Here is a 14,718-nt window from a genome sequence, read left to right on the forward strand (position 1 = left end):
CAATACCAGCCAATTTAACGGAAACAAGATTTCCATAAGCTCTGAGCCGGGTTCTTTTTCGTCTCGTCTCGAAAACAAATGAGTACATTTTAAAACTCCAGAGGAAGCCTGAAACATGACAATTCTTGTATTTCAGACGAGACGATTAGTAATGTTTAAAAAATCTTGTCTCTTCTCGAACATTGTAAGTTCATTCTTTAAATTAAAAAAAAAAAAAAATGCTTTTTGGACTAAATAGGGCTCATAACATGATAATTCTACAGTGAATTTCGAAGCTTATCGAATATCCAAAGAATATAGCACAGTAGTTTTATTTGTCGTGTAGGTACACTACATCACACATTTTCTGTTATCAGTTGTACATGTTGAATGTCCCTGATACCATTAGCGTAGTGCTAAATCATTATTGTCCCTTGTCAACGGATTTGCCCACCAACCCGATTTCCTGAGTTCATTATATGTAATTTGCGTTGAGGAGCTTGTTTCCAAACGATACTGTATCCATTTTTTCGGAATTTGAAATTTTATTGGGAACAGAAGGGTTAGTGGCACTTCTGCCTAAATATGATGATAATTTGTGCCAGAACGCTCTGAAATCGTGTTAAAATACAAACTTTAGAAACACATTTGTTAAAATATCTAGGCTACTATATCAAGCAATTATTTGTCTCAAAACATACTATATCCTTTCATAATTCCATAGTGAACTGTATCCAGTATTGTCTTAATACGTATGTCTTCCTTTTCATAGCAAAATGTACTATATCCAACTAAAACAACCAACCAGTTCTTTTAGACTCCTTTTTAATTATTGAGTGGGAAATATGATTTTTTTTTTAAATTTGTAGATTGTACTAAAAGGATTCATGCTCTCATTTGAGAACATCGTATTTGGCAACGTCGCTATAACACCGCAGTGGGCTTTATTGTTAAGATCATTCTTGATGTCAATCTTATTTCTAGCAGTGCTCGTTTTTAACTAGTTTTGCACGTTAGTTACCGTCAATCAGTGTGGCCACACTTGGTACAATTGTACCAAATTCAGCCCTTTTTGTCATTCATCGGCCCGTTGGTACCACGTTGGCATTTTCAGCCCCTTTTGTGAAAAAGTTGGTACGATTCTACCCAATTCAGCACCATTTAACAAACACTTGTCACATTTTCTAAAGTGTCGGTAAGATTTCTCCTGCATCTCACGTTACTTATACTGCGTGTTGGACTCTTAAAGAATGCTGTTGAACCTGTAGCGTTGCACCGCTTAACACTTAGGAACTTTATGTGCAGAAAATTCGTAATTCGAACTATACTGGGATTCAAATGCTGCTAGGTGGGCGCATGCGCGCCACGCATGAAGGAGACGAGAAGGAAGCAGTGTGGTGGAAATACAAGGTCTGTATGATAAGTAATGAGACTCGCCGCGCCGCGGCGCGCGTGTCGCTGGAGCGGGTTTGTCGGTGATGGAGGATGTAGGGGGGGGTCCGAGCAAAGCAACGCACCGCGCGTCAGTTGGCTCCGAGCCTTAGTGGAGCGCGGACAAGCCTTGGACAAAGCCCTTGTGAACATTCTTGTCACGGCGGAAAATCAACAAACATGGAGGGTTCCATCGAACAGCGTTATGCGATCAAATTTTGCGTTCGCCTGGGGAAAACGGCTACTCAGACGCTTTCTCTCATCACGGAGGCCTACAAAGAGGAAGCCCTATCCAAAGCCCAGGTGTTTCGTTGGCACAGTGCGTTCCGGAACGGCCGGGAAAGCGTTGAGGATCTGGAGAGGGCTGGACGCCCGACAACAGTGACTACGGACGAAACTGTGGCAAAAGTGAGGGATCTCCTGAACTCAGACCGTCGATTATCGTTGAGATTGATTGCTGATGAACTCGATATGAACCACACAACTGTGCACAAGATTGTGACGGAACAATTGGGAATGAGAAAAATCTGTGCGAAACTGGTGCCGCGAGTGTTGACTGACGAACAAAAGCAACGACGTGTTGATTGTTGTCAGGAACTGTTGAACCTCATGAACAGTGACCCTAACTTTGAAGATGACGTCATAACAGGTGACGAGTCGTGGGTGTTCCAGTACGACCCTGAAACGAAACGTCAAAGCGCGGAGTGGCACACTCCTGCGTCCCCGCGCCCCAAGAAGGCCAGAATGTCGAAGTCAAAGGTGAAAACAATGTTGATTGTTTTTTTTGACAATGTGGGGGTGGTCCACAAGGAGTTTGTACCCCAAGGACAAGCCGTCAACGCCGCCTTCTACAAACAAGTCCTTGAGAGACTGCACAGGAGCGTCAAGCGGAAAAGACCGGCGATCGCTAGCCGGTGGAAGTTGCATCACGACAATGCCCCTGCCCACACCGCCTTCTTAGTGACCTCCTTTTTGACCCGGATTGGGGTGGAAGTCCTTCCACAACCACCCTACAGCCCAGATGTGAGCCCGGCCGACTTCTTCCTCTTCCCGAAGCTGAAGCCACGCTTGAAAGGAACCCGTTTTGCAGACGTCACAGCCATCCAAGCAGCCGTGACCACATTTCTAAAGGACATGCCGGCTGCTGACTTCCAGGGGGCGTTTGCAGCGTGGAAACATCGATTGCAGAAGTGCATCGACGCAAGAGGAGAGTACTTCGAAAGCTTTTAAGTCCCTGTACAGATCAGATCAATAAAACAATGTTTCCAGACCTGGTCTCATTACTTATCATACAAACCCTGTATTATCTTCAAATTTTATAAAGAAATAGAACCACACAAACACATTGAATCAAGTGTTGAATATTCTGAAGAAGACCAGCGTGTGCTCAAATAAGTCTATAATTTATGTCATTGCAAAGATTCTACACCAAAACATAATAGCACGAAAAATACATTGACATGATTTCTGGCTTACAGGGCTAAGTTGTTTATTAGTGACGCCATATTGACGAATATAAAGATATCCGAACATTTCTGCGTTTTATATATATATATCGACACGTTGATTTATGCTGTTGGAAGAGGGGGGTTGTTTTAGAACATTACCTTTATCAGTTTCGTGTTACAAAGCCGTGTTTTACCCTGGTATAAAATTCAGCCCTTTTTGTTTCAATTTGGTAGCCTACTATTTTTCAGCCCACTTCAGAGCTAGGACTGTGGCAACACTGCCGTCAATATTACACTTTTCGACTTGTTTCTGTAATACTTTTGTTCTTTGAAGCTAATTTAGTGAATGTCATAATGTTATCGAGTGCAGAAGAAGAATATAGTAACCAAGGCGCATGGGACTATTATGCTGAACTACGACCAGAATTCACGGAAACGGTACGAATAGATTGTGAACTTGTATGCATTTATCTCATGTAATAAAGAATAATGTCAAAGTGTATTGTTTTATTATATTATTTAGGAGTAAGTATTTTAAAAGTATAAGCTTGTATTACCGTCTTCTATAATTTTAGTTTCAAAACATACTAGTACCAAAATATACTATATCTAGGTCTACATACAAACCCAAAACATACCATATGAATAATTTCTAAAATCTTAAATATTTTAATAAAAATTACTAAGCACATGTATGTACCGAACTATGTATCAGTAAAATAAACTATAAAATATCCTACCTAAATAAAATAAAACTACCATTCTACACCAAGATTTAATGACCATATTTGTTTTCTCTACTTTTTGAAAAAAAAAATCCCAAAGTTGATATAGTACATTTTGGAAACAAGCTCTTCAATTGTCGAAATAGGCTATGGGAAATGCTGTTTCAGTTCCTTCCATACTTGCACCCCGTCCTCAGGTGGTTCTGAATTAATTTAGGAGTGCTTTTCCATCGATTTAGCATTCTAAAACATAAGTTCTACTCCTCCATTAGCCTTCTATTCAAACCAGAAGTTGCAGAAATCAACCACTTCCTGTTTTAACTTTGATTTATATATAGTAAAATCGGTAATAGGTAGCGAAAAATGGTTTCCTGTAATCAATTAAGATCCCAAGAATATATTCCATCTTCACTCTAAATAAAATCTCTTTAGTAAAGTGGGAAGTTATAGAAATCTACTATCGTTTGTGGATTTTATACTAATTGAAAAATATCACATTATATATATATATATCCCTAGAAAGGTAAACTACGTAAATTTTACGTATACGAGTTGGAAACACTGATGTGACGTGGCACGAACTGTGTGTAGAAGCACCAACTTCTAGATATGCTATCGCGGGATAGTTGGCTTGAAGTTCCCACATTAATCGCTTCGACAGGTGTTATGTTCTCTGTGCCAAACGATTGAGTTTAGAACCTTGTACGTAAATTTGGCGTATGTTTACCTTTCAGCGTAATATCTTACACGTAATTTTAGCGTGTGTTTACCTTTAGCGTTCGTTTTCTTGCACGCATCTTTTACGTATGTTTACTATCAATCGACCATTGACATTCGTAAAGACTTAATTATTACTACAAAAATGGACGAGTGTGGTGCAATACATAGCGAGGAAGCTATTTTACGGATATTAGAGGAGACCTCAGACTCAGAAATGGAGGAAGATAACGTTGAATTTGATGTGAGATCAGAAGAAGAAGCAGATGACTCTGACAAAGATCCAGATTATTATCCCAGTGAAAGTGATATTGAACAACATTTTGTGTCAGCTATTCGAACTGTTGAATGTGAAACCCCAAATCCAACCAAAAAGCGGAAAGTTGCCAAATGTAGTAAAAACGAAAATAGCAGTGAAGCCACGCATTCAAGAGAAGAATCTGGGCAAAATCAGACAAAGAGGGCAGTATATTTTAGGGCTGAGAAGGGAAATGAAAGACTTCTAATTAACGAAATGCAAGTGACAGTTAGTGGTGTTACTGAATTGCTAGGAAAAAATGGTTTTTCCTGGAAGACAAATCCAGTGACAGATTCAAGTGGAAAGATCCCAAGAAGAAATATTCTTCATTTTAGGCCTGGGCCTACTCCTACTGCGGCTGGTGTGCTCGAACCTCGGGATTGCTTCAATCTATTCTTTTCACAGGATATTATTGATTGGATTCTTCTTCATACGAATGAAGAGATAGCCCGACAGAGAAAAAACTACAAACAAGAGACCAGTCCAAATATCTCAGATGTCACCTCTGAGAAATTACATGCTCTATTCGGAATATTAATTCTAGCAGCAGCTTTACAAAACAACCACCTCTCGACGGAACTTTTGTCTGATGGTTCCTACTGTGGAGACAGATTTAGAGCTACTATGTCAGAGACTAGGTTCAAATTTCTTATAAATTATCTTCGTTTCGATTCCAGAGAAAGTAGAGAAGAAAGAAAAAAAGAAAGCAGGCTTGCTCCAATAAAAGATATTTGGGAAATGCTTTTGTGTAACTGCCGGAAACACTACAAACCAAGTGCTTACGTCACAATAGACGAACAGCTAATGTGATTTAGAGGGCGCTGTATTTTCCGCATGTTTTTGCCATCGAAGCCTGATAAGTACGGTTTAAAAATAGTTATGATGTGTGATAATTAATCGAAATACATGATAGATGCTGATCCTTATCTTGGAAAGGGAACAACGCCTCCAGGAATCCCAGTACCTGATTATTTCGTTCGAAAGCTTATATCGACCACTAAGGGATCTAATCGTAATATCACGATGGATAATTGGTTTGTTAGTGTGCCATTAGTACAGGAACTCTTGCGAGAAAACCTCACTGTAATAGGTACCATAAAGAAAAACAAGAAAGAATTACCTGCAGAATTCACCAACATAAATTTCCAGGAACGGAAAGTTGGAACAAGTTTCTTCTTACACCACGAAGATCTTACAGCAGTTTCTTTTCGACCTAAATCTGAAAAGCTCGTAACTGCTGTTTCATCTATGCATTCAAATGCAGCTATCCATGAGGCATCAGGAAAACCGGAAATAATTAGAAACTACAATGACACAAAAGGAGCGGTGGACACTTTTGACCAGATGTGTCATAAGATGAACTGCAGCAGAAAAACAAAACGCTGGCCCCTATGCTTTTTCTATAATATGTTAAACATAGCAAACATCAATTCCTACGTTATCTATGTTCACAACTTTTCAAAGAAATATGGAGACGAAAGAAAGCCTCTTAGTAGACTTCATTTCATGCTTGCTCTGCATAATCAATTGACTACATCATGGCAGAAACATCGGTTGATGATCCCTACTATCAGACGCAGCCTAAAGGAAACCATACAAGTACTGCTTTCAGAAAAAAAGAGTACAGAAGCACAGAAGACAACGGTGTTATCAGAAAGTGGGAAAGGAAGTACCTCCCAAGAAGAAGGAAGTGCCAAGGCTCCCTCTCAACAGGGTGCAAGAAAATACTGTTCCTACTGTGTTTATAGAAAGAAGAGAATGACAACTACATATTGCCGTAACTGCAACAAACCAGTATGTGGTGAACATCTGATCAAAATGTGTTATAACTGCGTGTGACATATGAACCAATTTGGCATGTAATGTGATAGAACTATTGAATATGAATTCAATATTTGCTAGTAACAAAAACAATCAGTGATATATCTAGACTTTCTCAGAGGTTTGTTCTTGAGTGTTAATAATGTTTATTTTGCTCTTTTTCTATGTACCTTTTTTTAAAAAAATAAGATAATAGTTATGCTGTATTACTGTTCAAACAATAAAGCTTCAATTTTGGAACCTTACGCAAACCAATAATAATAGTTTCTATATGAATCATACATCTATACATCATTATGTAGTGTGTACGTAAATATTACGTATGTTTACCTTTAATGGGTTGATAGTGAAGTTTGCCTTTCTAGGGATAAAGCGTAATATATACAGGACAATAGTATTTGTAATCTATAGAAGTATCTTTCTTTTTTGCCACATCTAGAATCATACATTGAAACTTATTTTTTTAATGTGTCACATTTATAGAACAACTTAACTGACTTTACATGTTGTTACATCTGTGATCATATATCATAAATGACGCAAGAGTTCGTAACAGACCTCCCTTGAAAACATTGAGATTTGTAAACAAATTTATCAGTCTTTTAATTAAGAAGAGTCAACAGAAACTTTAATATCGGATCTGATAGAGGTTAACATGGATTTTTAAAAATTTGAAGATGGATTATTTTCAAGATAATAGAAATAGAATATTAATTACTTAAAGCAAGTTTGAGTAATAGTCTCAAAATCTTATTTTATGAATTGTTTGGAAAAGAAGACATAATTTCTGTCACCTAGTGAGTGCAGTATTAAGTAGTGAACATGAAACAACATAGATGTAAAGTTGCTATCACCCGTTTGAACGAAGTAGAATTTTCATATAGTGTGAACGTCATAACATCGTATAGAATGAAAAACCAAAGAACTAACTCTTTCCGAAATCGAGGAAAGGAAATGTCAATGTAGATTCTCACAGACCAAATGGTTGATATTCATATTCAGCAAAATATGTTTCTTCATCTATCTATCCAATTTTATTCATGGTATTCTTCGGAGATATGTTGTTAGACATTTGGAAAGAAGTTTGTGACTTAATATATCGAAATTATTTTAGTTAACTTCCATCTAAAAATCTCCGAACACTCCAAAATCCCTTCAGTATATATATCTTTCGATCCATCAACAAATTGGTCCCATTTCACATTGTTTAACTACGGTAGGCTTCCAAATTACATATACCTATACATTGTTCAGCGTAAGCTCTAAACTCCGATAAACAAAATATTTGTATCCTTCCGCTTGTCACAAATACGATTGGCTAGTGATGTATCACTCCCACTCCTCACGGGGAGGAGCAAATTATACACGTGCATTTTGACAATACTGTCTCGTATTGTCCAGATACTTACAGCAGCAGCAGAAAAGAAAGAAAAGAAACTCGAAAGATTAAAAAAAAAGTATTTGAATTTCGCTGGTAAACAATTGTTGCTTAGTGAGTAAAGGTTTACCTTGTTGGTGTTTCACCACAACACTCGCGGAACCGGGATTCATGCCAATCATCTTTCAGACTTTAAAAGCAGAACACCCGTCCACAGTTGAGTTGGCGCCATAATTATTGCGCATGCTTAGTGTTTATTTCTATTGTTTCATTAGTCACTCTCGTTTGCAGTATTATTAGAAAATCCGTATTATATTTTTGTCATTTATAATAATATAGCAGTTTCCTATGAAGTTTCATAGTAAAAGTAATAATGCAATCACATGAACTATTTTGCGGAAGAGTACAAGCGTCGGTAGAACAACAGCAAATCAGCGAGATTTAGTTTCACGTGGCTTTGTTTATGGCAGTTTAGAGCTTACACCGAACAATGTATAGGTAATGATTAACTATTGAAACCGGAAGTAGAAGGATTATTAGTTGCAATTGCAATAAAGGCAGTGGTTTCGTGGGATAGGAACACTCCAGAACGTCGTTCCGGAAAATATTTGTCAGACAATGTTGAAACCAGTTCATATGAAGACTACAAAATTCATAAGGCGAGTTCCAGTAAATATATTTTTCAACTAAATACTGAATAGAGAGATGAGTTCAACATGTTCTTTCGACACCGAACTCGTATATACGGTGTTCCAGGAGGAAGGGGCAATACTTCGGAAAATGATAGTATGGGGAATCTAAGCAAAAAGGTTCATGTGAACATCAGTCCTAATCTCAACGGTTTGAGAGCTACGGGTTGTGAACGATTTTTGATTCCAAGTTGCTTATTGCTCACCCTGTATTTATTCTACAAAGATACGACATAGCAGATTTAAAAGGCGATGGAATGGTCTTTCCAACTGTGTAATATGTGACAGTGTTGTCTTTGGAATAGAAGTTATTGAGAGATATTTGAGAATCAGTGTTGCCATCCAATTTCTTTAAATAACCTTAACTTTCCCAAATTTTCTTTAATAGCTTCCCTTCCAAAGACAACACTGGCACATCTTGCATACTTTTGGAAAGGTAATTTCATCACCTTCCAAATTTGCTATGTATCACCTCCGTAGCAAAAAAATACAGAGTGAGCAATGCGCAATATAAAGTCAAAAATTATCATTTTAAAGGAAATATCTCATATAACTACCCACGTCGTAACTAGCGGCCAACGGAGGATCAACATAGGCTTTGAGAGATACTTCACTTTTACCGCAGTCGCACGACGGTCGCGAGTGACAATTCCACTAAAATGCTTGGCCTTACCTGTCGCTGAGGATTTTCTCGCGACCACTGTTCCTCTTCGCCCTGAATTTTGCATTCCGTCCTTACTTTGGATCGAGACACCCAACACACCTGCCATTTCCGGCACATTCGGATCATAGGCCTATAATCAATCACCAACCATTGGCCCTCTTTAGAAATCGCAGAAGTCGTCCATTTTACTCCCGTTTAGTTCACTTGACACTGCCATTCTACTCCTTCTCATGTAGTTTATCCTAACGTACCACTACCCAGAAATATTTTCACACCCATCGCAAGCCACACATGGATCTCCCAGTACGTTTCCGTGTTGCAGAATGTATTTACACACAGTATTATTGGTTTAATAATTATACAGTGTATGATTGGATATAATGTGTCACTATTTCTTCCTCTTGTATTTCGTTGAATTACTTTTCTGTATGCGAATAACGTTAAATATTATTCTAATTGAATATATTTTTCTAACGAAAGAGTTTTAGAAGCTTCTTATTTTTAGGAGATTCTTAGAAGAGGAACAGCATTCAGTTGAAGGAGAAACTTCCCCTTCTTGACCTTATGGCTGATCTCTTTCTCTAATAAAGGTCACAAATTCTTTAAGGAGCGCCCAATAAGTTATCTACCTAGACAGGAAGGGACGCACCGTTGCCAGATCTAGCATAATGATGCTAGATCTAGCATAATTTGCATGTCTTTAGCATTTAGCATCTTGCTTTTAGCATCCTGCCCAAATCTAGCATAATTTCAGCAAGTTTATAAAAAAGCAGCAAAACCTGAAGATGAAAAAGAAGTTGGTCGTGGGAAGAAAAAGAACGGCAGAAATGTATCCTCTCCCATTGATTCATACAATCGGTAAACCATACAGGCAGTCTCATTTTCCGAAGTAAGTTAGAAACGGCCTTGGGCTTTTTTTTGTGGCTCCGCCCAGGGTTTTCTACCCCTCTAACTGCGAGGCATGGGCGAAGCTATGGGGGCCATTCTCCCCCCAACTTTTTGACAACTTCACCATCTTTATTTCTGACTTCATGGCCATCTTTATTCCTGAAATGAAAGATCCGAGACCGACCAAAAATCTGCCCCCAGCAGACAATTCCCAACTCCGCTTATGCTGCGAGGTAATTTTCTTTCAAAATATGTAAACAAACACTTTGCATTCATTTATGCGATATATACGCAATTGAGTCTGGCAACGACTGCACTAGTTTAGTTGAGTTAAAGCTTTGGTACGTGAAGTATTGAGTTCTAGCCACGCATTCTTGCGCTCTGCGTATTTTAAGTTACATTATCGTATCTCAACTTAGTTTTTTTTCCTTTTAAAACTCCTGAATTAGTAATTATGAGGATCTAGCATAATTTGACCAAATCTAGCATAATTTCGATCAGGTTTTGGAATAATTTCGAGCTGTGAGTCTGGCAACGCTATAAGGGAGATTCAAAGCATAATGCAGCTTGTCATGCACGCCAAGGCCATTGTAGAGAACTCCTGCTCAATTTGAGCTCAGTCCGAGCAATGCAGTGGCCGTGATTAGAGGGTTTGTGTTACGCCGCGTAGCGAATGTTTTGTGTGACGCTGCGCGAACAATGGATTTGCAGAAGTTGGAGCACCACTCGGATGCAGCTGTCCCAAGACTTGTTGGACTTGTTTGAGAAGGACCAGGACAAATTTCTGACCCAACTGGTGACAGGGAATGAACCTGTCGGACAATGAGGTCGAACAGGTTGTTTCCCAGTGGTTTGGAAGCCATGATAAAGACAAATTTTTCTCTAGGATTTCTCCGCTGTCCACAAAGTGGTGACGGTGCATAGACTTCCAGGGGGATTACATCTAAAAACAATAATGACCAGGTGAATCTATCTGCATTTCTTCCTGTCTAGTTAAATAACTTATTGGACGGCCTTCGTATCATCTTTTGTAATAAAACATAAATAAATGTCTATCCATGAAAACATTTTCTTGATAGTATTATTATTACTGGAATAATTCTTAAAATGAAAAGATATATTGTGTTAACCTTGGCTCACAGACTCTTTTAAACAAGGATGTTATAAATAGAGGATCTGCCCATATGTATCTCCAACCTATAAAATCGATGAAGCCAGAAAACAACCGAACATCGGTACGTCTGATTGGCTACTTTCGTTTCCGCCATGATTGTTGGCTCAAAACATTGCGATACTATTGGGCGGAGTGGGCAGAGTAGGGGTGGCGAAAGTGTGACGTATGGCTTCAAGATTTTGTTGTAAGGGCAGATCCTCTATTTTATAAGATCGCTGCTTTTAAGCTACAAGTTTTGTTATTCGTGCAAACTAAAAGAAAAGCATTCTTTTCTTAATAGGATTTTTACAATATATTTTTTAAGGGGTGTTTGATCTCTTAAAAGACATCGTTTTGCTGTAAAATGAGATTTAATGAAATTTTGTATTTTAAATTATTTTTATCACTCTTGTATTACTCAATAAAATAGCCATTATGTGTGGGCAAAGAGTTTCAGTGTGACCCAAAATCATTAGGAAATTTGAATGTCATTTGAATTAAGAAGAAGTTAACACGGATTTACACGGCAAATCAAAGCCACATATCACTCAGTTGGACAACCGGAACATTTCACAGTATGTAGCGGCAACAGCCAGATAACTATTACGTAAATAAATAAATAAATAAATAAATCCATTTACACCAATATGTTCGAATAACCTGCATGTGGATGTTTTAATTGGTTTTATTTATTTATTTATTTATTGCTAGACACAACAGGCTATATAACCCAATTACAGTGTCCGTTACATGTATTAAGCGACTATAACACATTCATACATTCATCTTATAATACATAGTTATAATGTGATTTCAATATCATTGATGTTCTTTCATTTACAATTATTTCTTATTACATTACAAAGGACTTCCTTGAATTGACTTAGGCTGTTACTATTAATATCCAAATCCATTGTGCATTTTGTTAACCTATTGTAGGTTGTACTCAATCTCCATACTGGTGACCTCTTGTTTGCATTTGTGTGTAATCTGTCGCAGTGAAAGAAATTGAAATTTTCAAGGCGAGTTACATTTGTAGGAGTGCGTATTTTAAATTCTTGTAGTAAATTGGTGCAGTCGATTTTATTATTAAATAACTTATATAGGAACAACATATCTTGCATTATTCGTCGCTGTTCTAGACTTAATGTATTAAAGTTTAAATTTAAAGATTGACTATTATATGTTTTCGGATATACTTGTGTCTCCCTATATGTCAAGTACCTTAGATATTTATTCTGAACTTTTTCTATATTATTTAAATTTGTTTTTGTGTAAGGGTTCCATATAGTGGCTGCGTATTCGAGTTTTGTACGTACGTAGTGTTCATATAGCTTTCGGATGGCGGTAATACTAGTAAATTCTTTACTGATCTTGATGATAAATCCAAGGTTTCTGTACGCCTGGTCAATCATGTGATTTATGTGATTATTAAATGTTATAATTGTAATTGTAATTGTAATGTAACTATATTCCCGAATAACGTTAAATATTCACCCTATCACATCCACTCATGTTAGGAATTAGGCTACAAGGCTACGCACACACAGCCTTAGGGAATACTTGGTACATAACTCTATTTAGAATATGGGTTGCTAGGATAGATACTGTATAAACAAATCATGGAGAATCACATACAGATCAGCATATTTTCTTCACGCGCTACGCTAGCCAACAGTTTTAAGTTGGTCACAAGTAAATGGGTGAAGGTTGATTTACATCGAAGTTGCTCCACCCAAGTATTCTGGAGGTTAAGGTGGAACAAAATGAACCCTGCGGGGCTCCTGATCCTCTTCGCCTTTCCGCTCGCTCAGTTATGTTTCCTAACGTAAATACATAACTTTTATTGATTATGTATTATGTACAAGTGCAAATGAGCATTGTTTTTAAATCTTATTTTAATGATAAAATGTTATGAAAATTAAAGAAATAATAATAATCTTTCCTTGGGCCTGATTTCGACTCACACCAAAAGCAATTTTCTTTATTAGATCATGCGCTAACATGCTGAGCAAAGAGGACCGATAGCAGTTGGCTTTTGATTTGTGCTATATGTATGCTTCGTGCCAAGAATCGGATAACGCCTACCAATCAGAACCGTGTATTTAGCTCCTATGGCTAGGGTCGAGCATTATTAAAATTTATGCTGCAGATCAAGATGGATTATGATTCATGGAATCTCGTATCTTCCGTCATGTAGTAAAATCTCTATCTCTCTTTATGTTAATATAATTATATGAGAATTAGTTGGAGCATGATTACAATCGGATAATCATATACGGAATGTGGAAGTAGAGAACAATAAATACCTCTTGAGTAAATTGTGTGTTGATATTTTAGTTTTGTACACATGCTTAAGCCTAACTCAGAACTTACTTTTATGAATGTGGAGGTACTCTGTTGTGAATAATTGTTTCGAGTGATTTGTAGCACAGTTGTTGATTGTACCTCCTTCTTGCTATAAACGTAACAAAGAAAGTTCTGTCGCTTTTTCACCCATCACCTCTGAACATCGATATGTCACCTAAGAGGTATCTCGAAGATCAAAAATAGTACCCATCAGCATCAATGACTTTCTGCCAACGTTCTGGAAGCCATGGATTCCATCGCGACTGACCTTGGTGGTCCGTGAAGCAAAGAAGGTATCAAGTGCATTTTGCACCTCTACTAGCGATTTGAAATGGCGTCTTCTAAGGTGATTGTCCAAGGAATGACACAAGTGATAATCTTAAGGTGCAATATACGTTTATTACGTCGGATGCAATAGTGTTTCCCATCCAAAGCATACAGGTGACCCGGGTCATCCTAGCCACGTGGGGTTTAGCGTTGTCCTGTAACAGGGGGACCCCTTTGCGATTCAGAAGTGCTGGCTCCAGAGTTTTGAGTTTTTCTTCAACACGGATCAACTGCTGACAGTGCACAGTTGCATTGATGCTCTGACCAGCTGGTACCAGTTTCTGATGCACGATGCCGCGAGCAGGCCACCAAACACAGACGAGGACCTTCCTCTGGTGCAATGCTGGTTTCCGCTGTTTTGGAACCGGTTCATGGGATGCTAACCAATGATGACCTTGGGAACTTCATACAGGACCCAACTTCTCATCACATGTCAACAACCTGTTCAGAAATGACTCCTTCCTTAGACGAGAGCAAAGAAACACAGGTGTCTGCTCGCGTTGCCTTCTGGCCATGAGTCAAATCATTTGGAACCCATCGACCCAACTTGTAGTGCTTCCCAAGTTGATGGAGGTGCTGCCGAATAGTTCTCCACTCACATTGAATTATAGTTCCAGCTCCTCACATGTCTGGCCACTGTTCGCCTTAATTGTTGCTGAAGGTCTTAATTTTTTACCTGTGTTGATCTTCCGGCACCTGGTGCGTCTTTGAGTGTTTCGTCGCCGTTCTTAAACTTATTAAACTACCGTTTGTCCACGTAGTCACGGTACCCCCACCTAAAGCCTGGCATATCTTTCACCCCACTGCAGCGGCGTTTGACCCCAGTTGGAAGTCGTACAGCATTCACCCTC

Source organism: Thermobia domestica, chromosome 5, assembly GCF_964235325.1.
Source record: "Thermobia domestica chromosome 5, izTheDome1.hap1.1, whole genome shotgun sequence".
Lineage (NCBI taxonomy): Eukaryota > Metazoa > Arthropoda > Insecta > Zygentoma > Lepismatidae > Thermobia > Thermobia domestica.